Below are 23,331 nucleotides of genomic sequence, written 5' to 3'. Positions count from 1 at the left end.
TTTTAAAGTGATATTTTTTAAGTAATAATTAGGGATGTCCGGCCGATAAATGCGTTAAAATGTAATATCGGAAATCATCGGTATCGTTTTTTTTTTATTATCGGTATGGTTTTTTTTTTTGTTTTGTTTTGTTTTTTTAATTAAATCAACATAAAAAACACAAGATACACTTACAATTAATGCACCAACCCAAAAAACCTCCCTCCTCATTCACACAAAAGGGTTGTTTCTTTCTGTTATTAATATTCTGCTTCCTACATTATATATCAATATATATCAATACAGTCTGCAAGGGATACAGTCCGTAAGCACACATGATTGTGCGTGCTGCTGCTCCACTAATAGTACTAACCTTTAACAGTTAATGTTACTCATTTTCATTAATTACTAGTTTCTATGTAACTGTTTTTATATTGTTTTACTTTCTTTTTTTATTCAAGAAAATGTTTTTAATTTATTTATCTTATTTTATTTTATAATTTTTTTTTAAAAGTACCTTATCTTCACCATACCTGGTTGTCCAAATTAGACATAATAATGTGTTAATTCCACGACTGTATATATCGGTTGATATCAGTATCGGTTGATATCAGTATCGGTTGATATCGGTATCGGTAATTAAAGAGTTGGACAATATCGGAATATCGGATATCGGCAAAAAGCCATTATCGGACATCCCTAGTAATAATTCATTATAACATTGATTTTTAGTCTTTTTTTTTTTTTTTTAGCAAAAAAATAAATAAAAATAAACAAAGACAAAAGAAAAAAAAACAGCCTGCATGACAGCTTTTTGTCAACATTGCAACTTTTTCTTGTTAGATTTCACCTCATTCCACTTTTTTAAATGTTTTGTTTAAATTTTTGCAATATTATCAATTTTGCGACGTCGGAAAATTGATAATATTGCAAAAATTAAAAAAAAACTTTTTTTTTTTTTTTTTTTAAATTCTGCAATTTTTGCAGAATGTGTGGCGGGCCGGTAAACAATTAGCTGCGGGCCGCAAATGGCCCCTGGGCCGCTATTTGGACACCCCTGCACTACACCAATGAAATGATGAATAAAACATAGTTAACGGCACCTAAACTGTGAACAATAGGTTTTAATCGGGCCAAAGTCGCCCGAGCCCTGTGACTACGGTCTACGTCAGGGGTGTCCGAACTTTTTCCACTGAGGGCCGCACACGGAAACATTTAAGCATGCGGGGGCCATTTTGATATTTTTCATTTTCAAACCTTAACAAAATATATGGATTTTTTTTTTTTAACCTTTAGGGCTACCGGGGACAGTAAAGGGTCTCAGTCATTAAAATTTTAAAAATAGGTCAAATTATTATTATTTTTTATTTAACACTTACAGTAAATGTCTATATCAACTTCAGGTTGATATAAAGTAAAAAAAAAAAAAAAAAAGGTTTTAATTTATTTATTTATTTATGCCTTTTCTGTCAAAGGCAACTTTGTTTTTTATAGTAAAACTGAAATATGCAGTATTTAGTATTAGAGCCTTAAAAGATCAATAATGCAGGACACCATTGATTTTAATTATTTCATATTTTTGAGTAATCACAGTGAAAAGTTAAATAAAATACCACTAAATATATTTGGGATCCAAAAGATCCCCCACTCATGAAGTGATACATTTTTATTAGTTTTTTTTTTACTTTTAAAACTTAAATTACGAGATCAACTTCAGATATATCTGTCCATTTTACGTTTCAACTATTATTTTGTTTGTTTTATGCTCTTTTGTCAAATAAAACTTGCAATACTATGCAATATTTTTTCCACATAAAACATTTTAAAGTGATATTTTTTAAGTAATAATTAGGGATGTCCGATAAATGCGTTAAAATGTAATATCGGAAATTATCGGTATCCTTTTTTTTTTATTATCGGTATCGTTTTTTTTTTTAAATTTTTTTATTTAAAAAAAAAAATTAAATCAACATAAAAAACACAAGATACACTTACAATTAATTCACCAACCCAAAAAACCTCCCTCCTCATTCACACAAAAGGGTTGTTTCTTTCTGTTATTAATATTCTGCTTCCTACATTATATATCAATATATATCAATACAGTCTGCAAGGGATACAGTCCGTAAGCACACATGATTGTGCGTGCTGCTGCTCCACTAATAGTACTAACCTTTAACAGTTAATGTTACTCATTTTCATTAATTACTAGTTTCTATGTAACTGTTTTTATATTGTTTTACTTTCTTTTTTTATTCAAGAAAATGTTTTTAATTTATTGATCTTATTTTATTTTATAATTTTTTTTTAAAAGTACCTTATCTTCACCATACCTGGTTGTCCAAATTAGACATAATAATGTGTTAATTCCACGACTGTATATATCGGTTGATATCAGTATCGGTTGATATCGGTATCGGTAATTAAAGAGTTGGACAATATCGGAATATCGGATATCGGCAAAAAGCCATTATCGGACATCCCTAGTAATAATTCATTATAACATAGATTTTGAGTCTTTTTTTTTTTTTTTTTTTAAGCAAAAAAATAAATAAAAATAAACAAAGACAAAAGAAAAAAAAACAGCCTGCATGGCAGCTTTGTGTCAACATTGCAACTTTTTCTTGTTAGATTTCACCTCATTCCATCCATCCATCCATTTTCTACCGCTTATTCCCTTCAGGGTCGCGGGGGGCGCTGGAGCCTATCTCAGCTACAATCGGGCGGAAGGCGGGGTACACCCTGGACAAGTCGCCACCTCATCGTAGGGCCAACACAGATAGACAGACAACATTCACACTCACATTCACACACTAGGGCCAATTTACTTTTTTAAAATGTTTTATTTAAATTTTTGCAATATTATCAATTTTGCGACGACGAAAAATTGATAATATTGCAAAAATTAAAAAAAAACTTTTTATTTTTTTATTTTATTTTTTTTAAATTCTGCAATTTTTGCAGAATGTGTGGCGGGCCGGTAAACAATTAACTGCGGGCCGCAAATGGCCCCTGGGCCGCTATTTGGACACCCCTGCACTACACCAATGAAATGATGAATAAAACCTAGTTAACGACACCTAAACTGTGAACAATAGGTTTTAATCGGGCCAAAGTCGCCCGAGCCCTGTGACTACGGTCTACGTGGACAATTCAAGCCTCCCGAAAGCCGACGGGCTTCCAGAGAGAGAAAAAGGGAGCAAATCAGGCTTTGAGGAAAGTCTTTTTGTGTCGGAGCCTTTGAATATCTATTCTTTATGATCTCTATTCCCTCTGCTGAGGTTCAGAGTGTGTGCGAGCGGAGGAAAGGGGAAGGGTGGAAAATCATAACACTGATGATGAGATGACACCGAACATACTTTGGAGAGCAATTTCGATTCTTTACACATTTTCCTAAAGTCAAGACAAATATATCCAGCAGCCATGGCTGTATTCTATACGGGGCCGGAAAAAGGAGAAGTGGTTGTTATGACAGCGAGCGCTGTCAATCAGACACGGCGGCTTCAAGAAGTAAAATAAACATGAAAGGTGGCGAGTTATATAAAGCTCCGCTTGATGTTCGGCATCATACCTCTTTACCCCTGGCGTGTGTCTTCTATAATGGCACAAAGCAAGGACGGCGTCTTTTTTCATCGCCGGGGAGAGCGAGAGAGAGAGCGAGGGGGAAGACGAAGAGGAGAGGAGGCTGCCTGGGATTGGACCCCGGTCCCTGCACACCCAATTAAAGGAATCTGGCGCCTCCAAAAGACAAGTCTGGCAACATGTGTTCTGACATTTGTCTTCCTGAGTGTTGTGATTTACCGTACCGCGGAGCTAAAGGCTAAATTAGCAGCCGGCCCCCGACGTCTGAGGCGGCACGGCGGCGTGGGACGGCCGAGTGTTGTCGGAGAGCATCACAGTCTTGTTTTCATCATGGCAGCGTGCGGCCGAGAGAGCGCCGACGACGCTTTGTGGACTGACGAGTCCGATACGCCTTTGCTGCGATAGATGCTAAATCAATACCAGATCAGGGGCCGTACTTATCAAGCTTCTTAGAATTACTCCTAAGAAGTCTGCTAAGAGTTGACTTAAGAGTAAATAAATTCTTCGCTGAAAGCTGCACTTAAAAGTTAGTTATCAAGCGTCTTACTCACACTTTCAGCGAAGTGTAGGACTGAATCTTAAGTGTCACACTCAGAGCTGAATTACGACATTACTATGTGCCGTAAACGGAATTTTAGGTGACGTCATTTCTGTGTCCATAGAAATGACCAATCACGGAAGGGAATCCGTTGTCTAAGAATAAAGAAATATCTTGGAAATATTTAAGTGGACAATGGGAGTGTATATTTTGACAATAAACTACAAAATAATACAAAACAAACTAGTCCCCGCCGGCACTCACGCTACCGCTCCCTCTCTTCTATCGCCCACACACTCACTGACGTCACTCACCTCACGGCCACACACATACGCTACTGTCATAACATTTTCTTTCCAATTCATTAATTAGGCAACTAATTTGAAACTTGTGTGGGTGGCTCTATATATTCTAGCCCACTGCAGACACATGCAGAAATCAACAAGGAATCGAAAAGTATTAAATCTGTGACAAAAATAATATCCGCTCTGTCTAAACCGGGGGTCGGCAACCCGCGGCTCTAGAGCCGCATGCGGCTCTTTAGCGCCGCCCTAGTGGCTCTCTGGAAATTTTTCAAAAATGTATGAAGAATGGAAAAAGATGAGGGGAAAAAAATCTATTTTTTTGTTTTAGAATGTTTTCTGTAGGAGGACAAACATGACACAAACCTCGCTAATTGTTATAAATCACACTGTTTATATTAAACATGCTTCACTGATTCGAGTATTTGGCGAGCGCCGTTTTGTCCTACTTATTTTGGCGGTCCTTGAACTCACCGTATAGTTTGTTTACATGTATAACTTTCTCCGACTTTCTAGGACGTGTTTTATGCCACTTTTTCTGTCTCATTTTGTCCACCACACTTTTAACGTTGTGCATGAGTGCACAAAGGTGAGTTTTGTTGATGTTATTGACTTGTGTGGAGTGCTAATCAGACATATTTGGTCACTGCATGACTGCAAGCTAATCGATGCTAACATGCTATTTAGGCTAGCGATGTGTACATATTGCATCATTATGCCTCATTTGTAGCTATATTTGAGGTCATTTAGTTTCCTTTAAGTCCTCTTAATTACATTTATATCTCATGACACATGTAATATGGCTTTTAATTTTTTGCGGCTCCAGACAGATTTGTTTTTGTATTTTTGGTCCAATATGGCTCTTTCAACATTTTGGGTTGCCGACCCCTGGTCTAAACGATACCGTTTGATCAGCTGCTCGTCATCAAAAAAAAAAAAACATGGTTCCGTTCCCTGAACGTTCGCGCACGTCTCTCTCGCCTCAGTGCTATCCCCTGCTGGCAACTCCTAACCACTTAAGACACCTCTGAAGGTCTCTTAAATATCGTGGAGAGTAGGAGTGATTCTTAGACTTAAGAACGTTGATAAAAAGCTTTTATTCTTAAGTTTGAGAGTAGGACTAAATTTCGCAAATTCTCAGGACTTAAGTGTAAAATGGCACTCTAAGAAGCTTGATAAGTACGGCCCCAGGAACATACAATAGGCTGACCATACGTCCTCTTTTCCCCGGACATGACCTCTTTTGCGGGGGTGTCCGGGGTGTCCGGGCGGGGTTTCTTAAATGCCTCAAATGTCCGGCATTTTGAGTTAGGGTTGCGTGTATTTTCAATGTACGTCCAGAGTTAAGAAGGGGTTAAACAAAACAAAGTGTGGAGGCGTGCGTGTAACACGGGTGGGAAATAAGCCATATTTCCTCTCATGGCATCCCCTCATATTACCTGCGCCCTTTCCACGTTTAATCTCACGAGTTTAACACACGCGCTCACGTGACCCGCTGCAGCCTATCGCGCTCTATATGATCCACCGTCCCAAGATGGCTGCCAGGTGCGGTGGCTAAGCCTGGGGACATCTGAAGCCGGTATGTTTTAAAGTTGTCGTTTGCCTGCATATCGTAAAAAAAAAACGTCCAACATTTTACAACTAATTGTAAACTTATAGGTGCCGACCATCAGGGCCGAGTTGCGACGAGAGAGTGTTATTAAGCCGAGTTGGTAAGTGAATCTGTTTGCTAATAGTAGCTGCTAGCCGTACCCATGTATTGTCTATGGGCGGTTAGCATCGGCTTTTAATCCCGTTTCCTCCAATGTTTCTGATCCCATTAAATTTATATTTATTTCGAGTCTTTATTTTGGGTACTTACATATGGTGACTGAGCGTTGTGGCGTTTTAAGGCCATGTGCACTTTTTATGCTATGGTAAAGACAATGAATGAACACTGTTACACCCGTCATAGTGACGTCACTGTTATTGTTAATGTTACTCCCGTCATAGTGACGTCACTGTTATTTTCTATTGTTTAATATTGTTCATGTTGCACCCGTCATAGTGACGTCACTGTTATTTTCTATTGTTTAATATTGTTCATGTTGCACCCGTCATAGTGACGTCACTGTTATTTTCTATTGTTTAATATTGTTCATGTTGCACCCGTCATAGTGACGTCACTGTTATTTTCTATTGTTTAATATTGTTAATGTTACACCCGTCATAGTGACGTCACTGTTATTTTCTATTGTTTAATATTGTTCATGTTGCACCCGTCATAGTGACGTCACTGTTATTTTCTATTGTTTAATATTGTTCATGTTGCACCCGTCATAGTGACGTCACTGTTATTTTCTATTGTTTAATATTGTTCATGTTGCACCAGTCATAGTGACGTCACTGTTATTTTCTATTGTTTAATATTGTTAATGTTACACCCGTCATAGTGACGTCACTGTTGTTTTCTATTGTTTAATATTGTTAATGTTGCACCCGTCATAGTGACGTCGCTGTTATTTTCTATTGTTTAATATTGTTCATGTTGCACCCGTCATAGTGACGTCACTGTTATTTTCTATTGTTTAATATTGTTCATGTTGCACCCGTCATAGTGACGTCACTGTTGTTTTCTATTGTTTAATATTGTTCATGTTGCACCCGTCATAGTGACGTCACTGTTGTTTTCTATTGTTTAATATTGTTCATGTTGCACCCGTCATAGTGACGTCACTGTTATTTTCTATTGTTTAATATTGTTCATGTTGCACCCGTCATAGTGACGTCACTGTTATTTTCTATTGTTTAATATTGTTCATGTTGCACCCGTCATAGTGACGTCACTGTTATTTTCTATTGTTTAATATTGTTCATGTTGCACCCGTCATAGTGACGTCACTGTTATTTTCTATTGTTTAATATTGTTCATGTTGCACCCGTCATAGTGACGTCACTGTTATTTTCTATTGTTTAATATTGTTCATGTTACTCCCGTCATAGTGACGTCGCTGTTATTTTCTATTGTTTAATATTGTTCATGTTACTCCCGTCATAGTGACGTCGCTGTTATTTTCTATTGTTTAATATTGTTAATGTTACACCCGTCATAGTGACGTCACTGTTATTTTCTATTGTTTAATATTGTTCATGTTGCACCCGTCATAGTGACGTCACTGTTATTTTCTATTGTTTAATATTGTTAATGTTACACCCGTCATAGTGACGTCACTGTTATTTTCTATTGTTTAATATTGTTCATGTTGCACCCGTCATAGTGACGTCACTGTTATTTTCTATTGTTTAATATTGTTCATGTTGCACCCGTCATAGTGACGTCACTGTTATTTCCTATTGTTTAATATTGTTCATGTTGCACCCGTCATAGTGACGTCACTGTTATTTTCTATTGTTTAATATTGTTCATGTTGCACCCGTCATAGTGACGTCACTGTTATTTTCTATTGTTTAATATTGTTCATGTTGCACCCGTCATAGTGACGTCACTGTTATTTTCTATTGTTTAATATTGTTCATGTTGCACCCGTCATAGTGACGTCACTGTTATTTTCTATTGTTTAATATTGTTCATGTTGCACCCGTCATAGTGACGTCACTGTTATTTTCTATTGTTTAATATTGTTCATGTTGCACCCGTCATAGTGACGTCACTGTTATTTTCTATTGTTTAATATTGTTCATGTTGCACCCGTCATAGTGACGTCGCTGTAATTTTCTATTGTTTAATATTGTTCATGTTGCACCCGTCATAGTGACGTCGCTGTTATTTTCTATTGTTTAATATTGTTCATGTTGCACCCGTCATAGTGACGTCGCTGTTATTTTCTATTGTTTAATATTGTTCATGTTGCACCCGTCATAGTGACGTCGCTGTTATTTTCTATTGTTTAATATTGTTCATGTTGCACCCGTCATAGTGACGTCACTGTTATTTTCTATTGTTTAATATTGTTCATGTTGCACCCGTCATAGTGACGTCACTGTTATTTTCTATTGTTTAATATTGTTCATGTTGCACCCGTCATAGTGACGTCACTGTTATTTTCTATTGTTTAATATTGTTCATGTTGCACCCGTCATAGTGACGTCACTGTTATTTTCTATTGTTTAATATTGTTCATGTTGCACCCGTCATAGTGACGTCACTGTTATTTTCTATTGTTTAATATTGTTCATGTTGCACCAGTCATAGTGACGTCACTGTTATTTTCTATTGTTTAATATTGTTAATGTTACACCCGTCATAGTGACGTCACTGTTGTTTTCTATTGTTTAATATTGTTAATGTTGCACCCGTCATAGTGACGTCGCTGTTATTTTCTATTGTTTAATATTGTTCATGTTGCACCCGTCATAGTGACGTCACTGTTATTTTCTATTGTTTAATATTGTTCATGTTGCACCCGTCATAGTGACGTCACTGTTGTTTTCTATTGTTTAATATTGTTCATGTTGCACCCGTCATAGTGACGTCACTGTTGTTTTCTATTGTTTAATATTGTTCATGTTGCACCCGTCATAGTGACGTCACTGTTATTTTCTATTGTTTAATATTGTTCATGTTGCACCCGTCATAGTGACGTCACTGTTATTTTCTATTGTTTAATATTGTTCATGTTGCACCCGTCATAGTGACGTCACTGTTATTTTCTATTGTTTAATATTGTTCATGTTGCACCCGTCATAGTGACGTCACTGTTATTTTCTATTGTTTAATATTGTTCATGTTGCACCCGTCATAGTGACGTCACTGTTATTTTCTATTGTTTAATATTGTTCATGTTACTCCCGTCATAGTGACGTCGCTGTTATTTTCTATTGTTTAATATTGTTCATGTTACTCCCGTCATAGTGACGTCGCTGTTATTTTCTATTGTTTAATATTGTTAATGTTACACCCGTCATAGTGACGTCACTGTTATTTTCTATTGTTTAATATTGTTCATGTTGCACCCGTCATAGTGACGTCACTGTTATTTTCTATTGTTTAATATTGTTAATGTTACACCCGTCATAGTGACGTCACTGTTATTTTCTATTGTTTAATATTGTTCATGTTGCACCCGTCATAGTGACGTCACTGTTATTTTCTATTGTTTAATATTGTTCATGTTGCACCCGTCATAGTGACGTCACTGTTATTTCCTATTGTTTAATATTGTTCATGTTGCACCCGTCATAGTGACGTCACTGTTATTTTCTATTGTTTAATATTGTTCATGTTGCACCCGTCATAGTGACGTCACTGTTATTTTCTATTGTTTAATATTGTTCATGTTGCACCCGTCATAGTGACGTCACTGTTATTTTCTATTGTTTAATATTGTTCATGTTGCACCCGTCATAGTGACGTCACTGTTATTTTCTATTGTTTAATATTGTTCATGTTGCACCCGTCATAGTGACGTCACTGTTATTTTCTATTGTTTAATATTGTTCATGTTGCACCCGTCATAGTGACGTCACTGTTATTTTCTATTGTTTAATATTGTTCATGTTGCACCCGTCATAGTGACGTCGCTGTAATTTTCTATTGTTTAATATTGTTCATGTTGCACCCGTCATAGTGACGTCGCTGTTATTTTCTATTGTTTAATATTGTTCATGTTGCACCCGTCATAGTGACGTCGCTGTTATTTTCTATTGTTTAATATTGTTCATGTTGCACCCGTCATAGTGACGTCGCTGTTATTTTCTATTGTTTAATATTGTTCATGTTGCACCCGTCATAGTGACGTCACTGTTATTTTCTATTGTTTAATATTGTTCATGTTGCACCCGTCATAGTGACGTCACTGTTATTTTCTATTGTTTAATATTGTTCATGTTGCACCCGTCATAGTGACGTCACTGTTATTTTCTATTGTTTAATATTGTTCATGTTGCACCCGTCATAGTGACGTCACTGTTATTTTCTATTGTTTAATATTGTTCATGTTGCACCCGTCATAGTGACGTCGCTGTTATTTTCTATTGTTTAATATTGTTCATGTTGCACCCGTCATAGTGACGTCGCTGTTATTTTCTATTGTTTAATATTGTTCATGTTGCACCCGTCATAGTGACGTCACTGTTATTTCCTATTGTTTAATATTGTTCATGTTGCACCCGTCATAGTGACGTCACTGTTATTTTCTATTGTTTAATATTGTTAATGTTACACCCGTCATAGTGACGTCACTGTTATTTTCTATTGTTTAATATTGTTCATGTTGCACCCGTCATAGTGACGTCACTGTTATTTCCTATTGTTTAATATTGTTCATGTTGCACCCGTCATAGTGACGTCACTGTTATTTTCTATTGTTTAATATTGTTAATGTTGCACCCGTCATAGTGACGTCACTGTTATTTTCTATTGTTTAATATTGTTCATGTTACACCCGTCATAGTGACGTCACTGTTATTTTCTATTGTTTAATATTGTTCATGTTGCACCCGTCATAGTGACGTCACTGTTATTTTCTATTGTTTAATATTGTTCATGTTGCACCCGTCATAGTGACGTCACTGTTATTTTCTATTGTTTAATATTGTTCATGTTGCACCCGTCATAGTGACGTCACTGTTATTTTCTATTGTTTAATATTGTTCATGTTGCACCCGTCATAGTGACGTCACTGTTATTTTCTATTGTTTAATATTGTTCATGTTGCACCCGTCATAGTGACGTCACTGTTATTTTCTATTGTTTAATATTGTTAATGTTACCCCCGTCATAGTGACGTCACTGTTATTTTCTATTGTTTAATATTGTTCATGTTGCACCCGTCATAGTGACGTCACTGTTATTTTCTATTGTTTAATATTGTTCATGTTGCACCCGTCATAGTGACGTCACTGTTATTTTCTATTGTTTAATATTGTTCATGTTGCACCCGTCATAGTGACGTCACTGTTATTTTCTATTGTTTAATATTGTTCATGTCGCACCCGTCATAGTGACGTCACTGTTATTTTCTATTGTTTAATATTGTTCATGTCGCACCCGTCATAGTGACGTCACTGTTATTTTCTATTGTTTAATATTGTTCATGTCGCACCCGTCATAGTGACGTCACTGTTATTTTCTATTGTTTAATATTGTTCATGTTGCACCCGTCATAGTGACGTCACTGTTATTTTCTATTGTTTAATATTGTTCATGTTGCACCCGTCATAGTGACGTCACTGTTATTTTCTATTGTTTAATATTGTTCATGTTGCACCCGTCATAGTGACGTCACTGTTATTTTCTATTGTTTAATATTGTTAGTTACACCCGTCATAGTGACGTCACTGTTATTTTCTATTGTTTAATATTGTTCATGTTGCACCCGTCATAGTGACGTCACTGTTATTTTCTATTGTTTAATATTGTTAATGTTACACCCGTCATAGTGACGTCACTGTTATTTCCTATTGTTTAATATTGTTCATGTTGCACCCGTCATAGTGACGTCACTGTTATTTTCTATTGTTTAATATTGTTCATGTTGCACCCGTCATAGTGACGTCACTGTTATTTTCTATTGTTTAATATTGTTCATGTTGCACCCGTCATAGTGACGTCACTGTTATTTTCTATTGTTTAATATTGTTCATGTTGCACCCGTCATAGTGACGTCACTGTTATTTTCTATTGTTTAATATTGTTCATGTTGCACCCGTCATAGTGACGTCGCTGTTATTTTCTATTGTTTAATATTGTTCATGTTGCACCCGTCATAGTGACGTCACTGTTATTTTCTATTGTTTAATATTGTTCATGTTGCACCCGTCATAGTGACGTCACTGTTATTTTCTATTGTTTAATATTGTTCATGTTGCACCCGTCATAGTGACGTCACTGTTATTTTCTATTGTTTAATATTGTTCATGTTGCACCCGTCATAGTGACGTCACTGTTATTTTCTATTGTTTAATATTGTTCATGTTGCACCCGTCATAGTGACGTCACTGTTATTTCTTATTGTTTAATATTGTTCATGTTGCACCCGTCATAGTGACGTCACTGTTATTTTCTATTGTTTAATATTGTTCATATTGCACCCGTCATAGTGACGTCACTGTTATTTCCTATTGTTTAATATTGTTCATGTTGCACCCGTCATAGTGACAACACTGTGTACTGTCGTGTTTGTTATGTTGTACATACATGGGATTGTTTAATATTGTTAATGTTAGCAGTATTATTGCTAATAATGATAATAATAAGTGTAACCTATTTATTGAAGGTTGAACAATAGATGACTTAATGTTGATGTTTATTTGCGCACATTGATTGAACTCCGGGTCCTGTGTAGGCCAGGTCCCTAAGTCTTGGATGGCGAGCTGTAGATAGACTTTGAGCCTGAGCCCAAGGATCTCCACCTCTCAACCCCTGAACTCCACCTGCTCTGCTCCGGCCGGTATAGGCGGCTTATAGCCGAACCCCTTGCCTCGCATCTCATTACTCTGCAGCCCTTTGCACTACCTCATACACACCCTGCCCATAAACTGAACTGTCACTACAAACTGCCATATCCACAACCTCAACCCGTGTGGCCGTATAAACTGTGAATGCGCATATGGACTGCGATCAGTCTCATATGACTCCTATGAACTTTAAGAACTTTTGATACCACCTTGTATGGATTACCTGAACTCTTCATCAATGAACTAAACCAACATTGTTTGTTGAGATTCCTTTGTTTTTTTCTTATGTTTTGAATTGCCATTCCTATCAATGTCTGTCCACTATTTGTTGCACTGTACATATTTAAATAACACCAGTATCATTTTAAGCATTTAATTGTCTGTCCTACTCTCTCCGAGTCGTAATCTAGACTTCTGATTAGCCCAATATTGAGAAAGTGGGACCCCACAATTTTACTGTGGTACCCCATTTTTATTACTTGATGGGGTCCCTGGGACCCCATTTTGAAAATTCCTAGCGCCAACACTGCTGTCAACAGAGGACAAAAATGCTTTATTTAAATAAATATAGTATTTATAAAGCAAGTTCGAGTATCATTGGCAAATTTTCACCTAGTCCCCGCCTTGGCACGCATATATGTCCTCTTTTGGGGATTTCAGAATATGGTCAGCCTAACATACAATACAGGCCAAAAGTTTGAACTAGGGTTATGCGGTACTAGTATAGTACCGCGATACTAATGAATCACATTCAGTACTATACCGCCTCTGAAAAGTGCCGGTCCCGCACCCCCTCGAGCCCCCCGTCGTCGTCACGTCGTGACATTGCTGGTTTTTACGAGCAGAGGAGCATGTTCGGCAGCGCGCGCACACAGAGTACTTACAAGCAGACACAGTGTGTAGACAGAAAAAGGAGAATGGACGCATTTTGGCGTAAAAAGTAAAGATAAAGGTGAAGTCATAACTAGGGATGTCCGATAATATCGGCCGATAAATGCGTTAAAATGTAATATCGGAAATTATCGGTATCTGTTTTTTTATTAACTGTATTGTTTTTTTTTATTTTATTTTTTATTTTTTTATTAAATCAACATAAAAAACACAAGATACACTTACAATTAGTGCACCAACCCAAAAAACCTCCCTCCCCCCATTTCTTTCTGTTATCAATATTCTGGTTCCTACATTATATATCAATATATATCAATACAGTCTGCAAGGGATACAGTCCGTAAGCACACATGATTGTGCGTGCTGCTGCTCCACTAATAATACTAACCTTTAACAGTTAATTTTACTCATTTTCATTAATTACTAGTTTCTATGTAACTGTTTTTATATTGTTGTACTTTCTTTTTTATTCAAGAAAATGTTTTTAATTTAGTTATCTTATTTTATTATTTAAAAAAACAACAACCTTATCTTCACCATACATGGTTGTCCAAATTAGGCATAATAATGTGTTAATTCCACGACTGCATATATCGGTTGATATCGGTATCGGTTGATATCGGTATCGGTAATTAAAGAGTTGGACAATATCGGAATATCGGACATCGGCAAAAAGCCATTATCGGACATCCCTAGTCATAACACTGAAACACCCTCAGGAGGAGGTGCTTTAAGACATGGCAGTGTTAAAGCTACTTCTAAATTGTTAATGCTAGTCTCCATGGCGACAAATAAAGTAAGTTTCTTACAAGTAGCATTATCACTGGAGGATGAGGAATCGCTAAACATGCTTCACTACACACCGTAGGAGGATACAATAGCTCACCGGCAACACAATGTAAACAAATGCCATGGCTGGATCTACACCTGACGTCCACTGTAATGATACCAAGTACAGGAGTGTATCTAGTCGACATGTTGATATTTTTTTGGCATCACATCTTTCGTTTTTTTTTAAATTCATATGATGTTTGTAAACTCAGTAAATACGTCCCTGGACACATGACGACTTTGAATATGACCAATGTATGATCCTGTAACTACTTGGTATCGGATCGATATCTAAATGTGTGGTATCATCCAAAACTAATGTAAAGTATCAAAGAAGAGAAGAATAAGTGATGATTACTTTTTAACAGAAGTGTAGATAGAACATGTTAAAACAGAAAATAAGCAGATATTAACAGTAAATGAACAAGTAGATTAATAATTCATTTTTACAGTTTGTCCCTAATAATGTGTACAAAATAATAGGTGTATAAATGACACAATATGTTACTGCATAGACTAATTAGGAGTCTTTGTTTGTTTACTTACTACTAAAAGACAAGTTGTCTAGTATGTTCACTATTTTATTTAAGGACTAAATCACAATAATAAACATATGTTTTTTTGTATGTACCCTAAGATTTTTTGTTAAAATAAAGCCAATAATGCCATTTTTTTGGGGTCCCCTTTATTTAGAAAAGTACTGAAAAGTATCGAAATAATTTTGGTGCCGGTAATTTGGACACACCTTCTCATTCAATCTTTATTTTCATGACTATTTACATTGTAGATTGTCACATCAAAACTATGAATGAACACGTGTGGAGTTATGTACTTAACAAAAAAAGGTGAAATAACTGAAAACATGTTTTATAGTCTAGTTTCTTCAAAATAGCCACACTTTGCTCTGATTATTGCTCTGCACACTCTTGGCATTCTCTCCATGAGCTTCAAGCACACATGTGAAGTGAAAACCATTTCAGGTGACTACCTCTTGAAGCTCCTATATGGGCATCTACATCTACTATATGATTTGCCTGAGAAGCTGGGCAGGACATTATAAAAAATAATAAAAAAAAAATATAAATGATATATATGAATGAGGTAGATCCCCTCCACTTGGTACATTGAAAAGTAGCTCGCCTGCAGAAAAAGGCTTAGGTTAGGGTTAGGGTTAGGGTTAGGGTTAGGGTTAGGGTTGGGGTTGGGGTTGGGGTTGGGTTTAGGGTTGGGGTTAGGGTTGTGGTTGGGGTTAGGATTAGGGTTAGGGTTAGGCATAAAGAAAAAGAGTTGGTTAGGGTTAGGACTAGGGTTAAGGTTAGGGTTGGGGTTGGGGTTAGGGTTGGGGTTGAGGTTGGGGTTGGGGTTAGGGTTAAGGTTAAGGTTAGGGTTAGGATTAGGGTTAGGCATAAAGAAAAAGAGTTGGTAGGGTTAGGGCTAGGGTTAAGGTTGGGGTTTGGGTTAGGCATAAAGAAAAAGAGTTGGTTAAGGTTAGGGCTAGGGTTATTGTTGGGGTTGGGGATAGGGTTAGGGTTAGGGTTTTGGTTGGGGTTAGGGTTGGGGTTAGGGTTGGGGTTAGGTTTAGGGTTGGGGTTTGGGTTAGGGTTAGGCATAAAGAAAAATAGTTGGTTTGGGTTAGGGCTAAGGTTATTTTTGGGGTTGGGGATAGGGTTAGAGATTAGGGTTAGGGTTAGGGTTAGGGTTGGTGTTAGGGTTAGGTTTAGGGTTGGGGTTTGGGTTAGGGTTAGGCATAAAGAAAAAGAGTTGGTTAGGGTTAGGGCTAGGGTTATTGTTGGGGTTGGGGATGGGGTTAGGGCTAGGGTTGGGGTTAGGGTTGGGGTTAGTTTTGGGTTAGGGTTAGGCATAAAGTAAAGGGTTGGTTAGGGTTAGGACTAGGGTTAGGGTTGGGGTTTGGGTTAGGCATAAAGAAAAAGAGTTGGTTAAGGTTAGGGCTAGGGTTATTGTTGGGGTTGGGGATAGGGTTAGGGTTAGGGTTGGGGTTGGGGTTAGGGTTGGGGTTAGGGTTGGGGTTAGGTTTAGGGTTGGGGTTTGGGTTAGGGTTAGGCATAAAGAAAAATAGTTGGTTTGGGTTAGGGCTAAGGTTATTTTTGGGGTTGGGGATAGGGTTAGGGATTAGGGTTAGGGTTAGGGTTAGGGTTAGGGTTGATGTTAGGGTTAGGTTTAGGGTTGGGGTTTGGGTTAGGGTTAGGCATAAAGAAAAAGAGTTGGTTAGGGTTAGGGCTAGGGTTATTGTTGGGGTTGGGGATAGGGTTAGGGTTAGGGTTGGGGTTGGGGTTGGGGTTGAGGTTGGGGTTGGGGTTGGGGTTAGGGTTAAGGTTAGGTTTGGGGTTAGGGTTAGGCATAAAGAAAAAGAGTTGGTAGGGTTAGGGCTAGGGTTAATGTTAGGGTTGGGGATAGGGATGGGGTTAGGGTTAGGGTTTGGGTTGGGGTTAGTGTTGGGGTTAGGGTTAGGGATAAAGTAAAGAGTTGGTTAGGGTTAGGACTAGGGCTAGGGTTAGGGTTGGGGTTAGGGTTAGGGTTAAGGTTGGGGTTGGGGTTGGGGTTGGGGTTGGGGTTAGGGTTGGGGTTAGGGTTAGGGTTAGGGTTAGTGGTTAGGGTTGTCAACATGAACATGGGTACTTTACCAACGCATATATTTTAGATATTTTTGGCCCCACAAATGTCGTTTTTTTGTCTGCCCTCAAAAATTCCAGATTCCGAGTTTGGGTGTGCCTGGGTAAAAATGTTGCTTTTTGGTTTGCGTCATGAGAAATGTACATGTGTGCATTGTTGAACGTACTTACCGAAGGTTAGGGTTAGGTTTAGGGTTAGGGTTAGGGTTAGTGGTTAGGGTTGTCAATGTGAACATGGGTTAGGTTTGGGGTTAGTGTTAGGGTTAGGGTTGTCAACATGAACATGGGTTATGTTTAGGGTTAGGTTTATGGTTAGGGTTAGGGTTAGGGTTAGGTTTGGGTTAGGTTTGGGTTAGGGTTAGGTTTGGGTTAGGGGTTAGGGTTAGGGTTAGGGTTGTCAACATGAACATGGGTACTTTACCAACGCAAATATTTTACATGTTTTAGGCCCCACAAATGTCGTTTTTTGTCGGCCTTCAAAAACTCCAGATTTCGAGTTTGTGTGTGCATGGGTAAAAATGTTGCTTTTTATGTTTGCGTCATAAGAAATGTACATGTGTGCATTGTTGAACGTACTTACCGACTGTACTTTACCTGTATTTAGTTCCGTTATACAGCACGGTTCTCTTTACAGTAGGAAAGGTCAAATGTTACCTAAAACATTGTGTTGTCAAGTTGTGTAAATGGTAAATAGAAAGAGAATACAATAATTTGCAAATCCTTTTCAACTTACACTATCGTTCAAAAGTTTGGGGTCACATTGAAATGTCCTTATTTTTGAAGGAAAAGCACTGTACTTTTCAGTGAAGATAACTTTAAACTAGTCTTAACTTTAAAGAAATACACTCTATACATTGCTAATGTGGTAAATGACTATTCTAGCTGCAAATGTCTGCTTTTTGGTGCAATATCTACATAGGTGTATAGAGGCCCATTTCCAGCAACTATCACTCCAGTGTTCTAATGGTACAATGTGTTTGCTCATTAGCTCAGAAGGCTAATTGATGATTAGAAAACCCTTGTGCAATCATGTTCACACATCTGAAAACAGTTTAGCTCGTTACAGAAGCTACAAAACTGACCTTCCTTTGAGCAGATTGAGTTTCTGGAGCATCACATTTGTGGGGTCAATTAAACGCTCAAAATGGCCAGAAAAAGAGAACTTTCATGTGAAACTCGACAGTCTATTCTTGTTCTTAGAAATGAAGGCTATTCCACAAAATTGTTTGGGTGACCCCAAACTTTTGAACGGTAGTTTATATTCAATTGAATAGACTGCAAAGACAAGATATTTCATGTTCACACTGAGAAACTTTTTTTTTTTGGGCAAATAATCATGAATTTAGAATTTAATGGCAGCAACACATTGCAAAAAAGTTGTCACAGGGGCATGTTTACCACTGTGTTACATGGCCTTTCCTTTTAACAACACTCAGCAAAGGTTTGGGAACTGAGGAGACACATTTTTGAAGTGGAATTATTTCCAATTCTTACTTGATGTACAGCTTAATTTGTTCAACAGTCCGGGGGTCTCCGTTGTGCTATTTTAGGCTTCATAATGCGCCACACATTTTATTTTATTTTATTGTATTTTATTGTATTTTATTGTATTTTATTGTATTTTATTGTATTTTATTGTATTTTATTGTATTTTATTTTTAGGCTATTCTAGGCTTCATAATGCGCCACACATTTTCAATGGGAGACAGGTCTGGACTACAGGCAGGCCAGTCTAGTACCCGCACTCTTTTACTATGAAGCCACGTTGATGTAACACGTGGCTTGGCATCGTCTTGCTGAAATAAGCAGGGGCGTCCATGATAACGTCGCTCGGATGGCAACATATGTTGCTCCAAAAGCTGTATGTACCTTTCAGCATTAATGGTGCCTTCACCGATGTGTAAGTTACCCATGTCTTGGGCACTAACACACCCCCATACCACCACAGGTGTCCCCACCCTGTTCCCAATTAGCCTGTTCACCTGTGGGATGTTCCACATAAGTCTTTGATGAGCATTCCTCCACTTTCTCAGTCTTTTTTGCCACTTGTGCCAGCTTCTTTGAAACATGTCGCAGGCCTCAAATTCCAAATGAGGTAATATTTGCAAAAAATAACAAAGTTTACTAGTTAGAATGTTAAATATCTTGTCTTTGCGGTCTATTCAATTGAATATAAGTTGAAAAGTATAAGTTATATTCTGTTTTTATTTACCATTTACACAACGTGACAACTTCACTAGTGTTGTAATGTCTACAAATCCTCACTGTCATAAGGTGTGGCAATTAAAAGTTCACAACACCAGGCAGGTCCAAAGTTGTGTTCCAGCTAAACTGACGTTGTCGTCTCTTGTAAAGTTTTGGGCTCCGTCTGAGAATTGAGTGGTGAACGTGTGATTGTTCCCCCCCTCTTATAGATCCTCCTCCCCAGACATGCTTTCATGTCTTCCTGTGGGACGTCTTTGCGCCAGGCGGGATCCTCTGGTGAGACTTCCAACCAGGCGGTAATTACACCGCTAATTACACAACTACAAAACAAGACAAGAAAAAAAACCCTCGGCCTTGCACTGGAATTACCTGCCTCGACGCTCACCTCACAACTTCACTCGACGCCGCGCGCCCGCAAGAAAAGTTTCCACGCCAATTTGCAAGTTGTGGAAGTGAAGCAGCAGAACATTGAGTTGTGGAGTGAAAGTGAGAGAGCAGAGTGATGTGGAGGTGAGAGGGTGATGGTAAGAGGAGAGTGATGTGGTGGTGAGAGGATGATGGTAAGAGGAGAGGGATGTGGTGGTGAGAGGATGATGGTAAGAGGAGAGTGATGTGGTGGTGAGAGGGTGATGGTAAGAGGAGAGTGATGTGGTGGTGAGAGGATGATGGTAAGAGGAGAGTGATGTGGAGGTGAGAGGATGATGGTAAGAGGAGAGGGATGTGGTGGTGAGAGGATGATGGTAAGAGGAGAGTGATGTGGTGGTGAGAGGATGATGGTAAGAGGAGAGTGATGTGGAGGTGAGAGGATGATGGTAAGAGGAGAGGGATGTGGTGGTGAGAGGATGATGGTAAGAGGAGAGTGATGTGGTGGTGAGAGGATGATGGTAAGAGGAGAGTGATGTGGTGGTGAGAGGATGGTGGTAAGAGGAGAGTGATGTGGTGAGAGGATGATGGTAAGAGGAGAGTAATGTGGAGGTGAGAGGATGATGGTAAGAGGAGAGTGATGTGGTGGTGAGAGGATGATGGTAAGAGGAGAGTGATGTGGTGGTGAGAGGGTGATGGTAAGAGGAGAGTGATGTGGTGGTGAGAGGATGATGGTAAGAGGAGAGTGGTGTGGTGGTGAGAGGATGATGGTAAAAGGAGAGTGATGTGGAGGTGAGAGGATGATGGTAAGAGGAGAGTGATGTGGAGGTGAGAGGATGATGGTAAGAGGAGAGTGATGTGGAGGTGAGAGGATGATGGTAAGAGGAGAGTGATGTGGAGGTGAGAGGATGATGGTAAGAGGAGAGTGATGTGGTGGTGAGAGGATGATGGTAAGAGGAGAGTGATGTGGAGGTGAGAGGATGATGGTAAGAGGAGAGTGATGTGGAGGTGAGAGGATGATGGTAAGAGGAGAGTGATGTGGTGGTGAGAGGGTGATGGTAAGAGGAGAGTGATGTGGTGGTGAGAGGATGATGGTAAGAGGAGAGTGATGTGGTGGTGAGAGGATGATGTTAAGAGGAGAGTGATGTGGTGGTGAGAGGATGATGGTAGGAGGAGAGTGATGTGGTGGTGAGAGGATATTGGTAAGAGGAGAGTGATGTGGAGGTGAGAGGATGATGGTAAGAGGAGAGTGATGTGGTGGTGAGAGGATGATGGTAAGAGCAGAGTGATGTGGTGGTGAGAGGATGATGGTAAGAGCAGAGTGATGTGGAAGTGAGAGGATGATGGTAAGAGGAGAGTGATGTGGTGGTGAGAGGATGATGGTAAGAGGAGAGTGATGTGATGTGGTGAGAGGATGATGGTAAGAGGAGAGTGATGTGGTGGTGAGAGGATGATGGTAAGACAAGAGTGATGTGGTGGTGAGAGAATGATGGTAAGAGGAGAGTGATGTGGAGGTGAGAGGGTGATGGTAAGAGCAGAGTGATGTGGTGGTGAGAGGATGATGGTAAGAGGAGAGGGATGTGGTGGTGAGAGGATGATGGTAAGAGGAGAGTGATGTGGTGGTGAGAGGATGATGGTAAGAGGAGAGTGATGTGGAGGTGAGAGGATGATGGTAAGAGGAGAGTGATGTGGTGGTGAGAGGATGGTGGTAAGAGGAGAGGGATGTGGTGGTGAGAGGATGATGGTAAGAGGAGAGTGATGTGGTGGTGAGAGGATGATGGTAAGAGGAGAGTGATGTGGAGGTGAGAGGATGATGGTAAGAGGAGAGTGATGTGGTGGTGAGAGGATGATGGTAAGAGGAGAGTGATGTGGAGGTGAGAGGATGATGGTAAGAGGAGAGTGATGTGGTGCTGAGAGGATGATGGTAGGAGGAGAGTGATGTGGTGGTGAGAGGATGATGGTAAGAGGAGAGTGATGTGGAGGTGAGAGGATGTTGGTAAGAGGAGAGTGATGTGGTGGTGAGAGGATGATGGTAAGAGGAGAGTGATGTTGTGGTGAGAGGATGATGGTAAGAGGAGAGTGATGTGGTGGTGAGAGGATGATGGTAAGAGGAGAGTGATGTGGAGGTGAGAGGATGATGGTAAGAGGAGAGTGATGTGGAGGTGAGAGGATGATGGTAAGAGGAGAGTGATGTGGTGGTGAGAGGATGATGGTAAGACCAGAGTGATGTGGTGGTGAGAGGATGATGGTAAGAGGAGAGTGATGTGGTGGTGAGAGGATGATGGTAAGAGGAGAGTGATGTGGTGGTGAGAGGATGATGGTAAGAGGAGAGTGATGTGGAGGTGAGAGGATGATGGTAAGAGGAGAGTGATGTGGAGGTGAGAGGATGATGGTAAGAGGAGAGTGATGTGGAGGTGAGAGGATGATGGTAAGAGGAGAGTGATGTGGTGGTGAGAGGATGATGGTAAGAGGAGAGTGATGTGGTGGTGAGAGGATGATGGTAGGAGGAGAGTGATGTGGTGGTGAGAGGATGATGTTAGGAGGAGAGTGATGTGGTGGTGAGAGGATGATGGTAGGAGGAGAGTCATGTGGTGGTGAGAGGATGATGGTAAGAGGAGAGTGATGTGGAGGTGAGAGGATGATGGTAAGAGGAGAGTGATGTGGTTTTGAGAGGATGATGGTAAGACCAGAGTGATGTGGTGGTGAGAGGATGATGGTAAGAGCAGAGTGATGTGGTGGTGAGAGGATGATGGTAAGAGAAGAGTGATGTGGTGGTGAGAGGATGATGGTAAGAGGAGAGTGATGTGGTGGTGAGAGGATGGTGGTAAGAGCAGAGTGATGTGGAGGTGAGAGGATGATGGTAAGAGGAGAGTGATGTGGTGGTGAGAGGATGATGGTAAGAGGAGAGTGATGTGGTGGTGAGAGGATGATGGTAAGAGGAGAGTGATGTGGTGGTGAGAGGATGATGGAAAGAGGAGAGTGATGTGATGTGGTGAGAGGATGATGGTAAGAGGAGAGTGATGTGGAGGTGAGAGGATGATGGTAAGAGGAGAGTGATGTGGAGGTGAGAGGATGATGGTAAGAGGAGAGTGATGTGGAGGTGAGAGGATGATGGTAAGAGAAGTGATGTGGTGGTGAGAGGATGATGGTAAGAGGAGAGTGATGTGGAGGTGAGAGGATGATGGTAAGAGGAGAGTGATGTGGAGGTGAGAGGATGATGGTAAGAGGAGAGTGATGTGGAGGTGAGAGGATGATGGTAAGAGGAGAGTGATGTGGAGGTGAGAGGATGATGGTAAGAGGAGAGTGATGTGGTGGTGAGAGGATGATGGTAAGAGGAGAGTGATGTGGAGGTGAGAGGATGATGGTAAGAGGAGAGTGATGTGGAGGTGAGAGGATGATGGTAAGAGGAGAGTGATGTGGAGGTGAGAGGATGATGGTAAGAGAAGAGTGATGTGGTGGTGAGAGGATGATGGTAAGAGGAGAGTGATGTGGAGGTGAGAGGATGATGGTAAGAGGAGAGTGATGTGGAGGTGAGAGGATGATGGTAAGAGGAGAGTGATGTGGAGGTGAGAGGATGATGGTAAGAGGAGAGTGATGTGGAGGTGAGAGGATG

At 39.6% G+C, this 23,331-nt stretch overlaps 1 long non-coding RNA gene across 1 annotated transcript; it reads left to right on the top strand.

Moving 5' to 3' along the window:
- Positions 1-5,923: 5,923 nt before the first annotated feature.
- On the top strand, positions 5,924-19,858 carry LOC133658038 (uncharacterized). The gene is made up of 3 exons (XR_009827388.1): positions 5,924-5,980; positions 6,061-6,113; positions 19,565-19,858. It is a non-coding gene; the product is annotated as an uncharacterized LOC133658038 (long non-coding RNA).
- The last annotated feature ends 3,473 nt before the right edge of the window (positions 19,859-23,331 follow it).

Source organism: Entelurus aequoreus, linkage group LG10 (assembly GCF_033978785.1).
Source record: "Entelurus aequoreus isolate RoL-2023_Sb linkage group LG10, RoL_Eaeq_v1.1, whole genome shotgun sequence".
NCBI classification, from domain to species: Eukaryota; Metazoa; Chordata; class Actinopteri; order Syngnathiformes; family Syngnathidae; genus Entelurus; species Entelurus aequoreus.
The sequence above is the reverse complement of the archived record's forward strand: the minus strand, read 5'-3'. Positions and strand labels throughout refer to the sequence as shown.